The sequence below is a fragment of the Dipodomys merriami genome, unplaced genomic scaffold, assembly GCF_024711535.1.
Source record: "Dipodomys merriami isolate MVZ:Mamm:240054 unplaced genomic scaffold, mDipMer1.0.p SCAF_4, whole genome shotgun sequence".
In the NCBI taxonomy this organism is placed as follows: domain Eukaryota; kingdom Metazoa; phylum Chordata; class Mammalia; order Rodentia; family Heteromyidae; genus Dipodomys; species Dipodomys merriami.
In genome coordinates, this window is record NW_027205603.1 from 25,860,878 (window position 1) to 25,862,043 (window position 1,166).

Here is a 1,166-nt window from a genome sequence, read left to right on the forward strand (position 1 = left end):
CAATCATCCTAGGGAGAAGGAGAGGAGGGGTAGAAAGAGCCAGGGAAGTCTACTTGAAAATACCCACTAATCCTCCGGCCACACTAAAGCGTTCTCAAGACAGGTGTGTGTAGGCTAGTCCAGCCCCACCCGCAAGCTCAGTATTACATGGTTTAGGACCCCAGGAGATAGTCTCAAAGATGATACTTCACACATGGAAATTTTAATCCCTAGTTCATTAGTTCTGTCACCCTTCCACCCTATTCCCACCTCATCCCCCACTTCCCCAGGACCAGAAATATCAAATCAGTAAGGAAGGAGTAGGCTTCTAGACGGGCATGCCTTGGGTTCGTTTACAGCTTCAGGATTATAGACAGCAGGGTTTAGTGTGGGGTTCATGTTCACTATCGACAGCACACAGGAGTCAAGTCCACATCTGGGGCAAGGTTTGGGTATGGCATGGGCAAGCCGCTGATGAGCACCATCCCATGGATGCCGTGTTGCTGAGAGACTGCTTCCCTGTGTGTGTGTGTGTGGGGGGGGGGTGGGCAAGCTCCCATAAAGTCCTCTACTGAAGGCAAAGTTCTGTCTGCGTCCGCTGTCTGACTCCTCCAGGCCCAGGGAGCCATGGCCTTCCTCCCACTTCTTCTTTACTGAGACCACTGCCATTTGCACCATGTTCAGGTAGTGACCAACTGAGTTATCCACAGCCTCTGGGTTGATGATTTCATCATTGTCACTGAGCGTTACTCGTGAGTTCCTCCTCTTCCTCTTTGGTCTCTGAATGTCCGAATTTCCCTGCTCAATGGTGAAGGTTTGTTGTGGGCAGTGTTGAACTCTGTCTGGTTATCAAGTTCTGTTTCCTCTTTGAAAGCCCCAGTAAGCCCTTGAGTTCACGATCCTTTCCACCCATCTTCTCATTTCCTTTCCTAGGCAATGGTAATGTCTGAGGCTTCTCCCGCAGCATGTATGCTCTTGTGGATGTGCCAAATAAGACCATAGAAACGATGGGGAATTTTCTGGGGTTTGTGAGGATCCAGCCTAATGTGACGTAAGAAGATGCCATGTATACTGTTGAGATCTACCAGGAAAACTCTCTTCAGCTGTTTGTAGTAGACCAGAGCCCATGGACTCGAGAGTAATGGTCAATGGTAGAGTCACACAAATCTGGGTTTCTCCCAGATAAG

The 1,166-nt window shown here is 49.2% G+C and overlaps 1 pseudogene; it reads right to left on the reverse strand.

Moving 5' to 3' along the window:
* Window positions 1–285: 285 nt before the first annotated feature.
* LOC138806124 (nuclear inhibitor of protein phosphatase 1 pseudogene) lies at window positions 286–892 on the reverse strand (annotated as a pseudogene).
* Window positions 893–1,166: the final 274 nt, after the last annotated feature.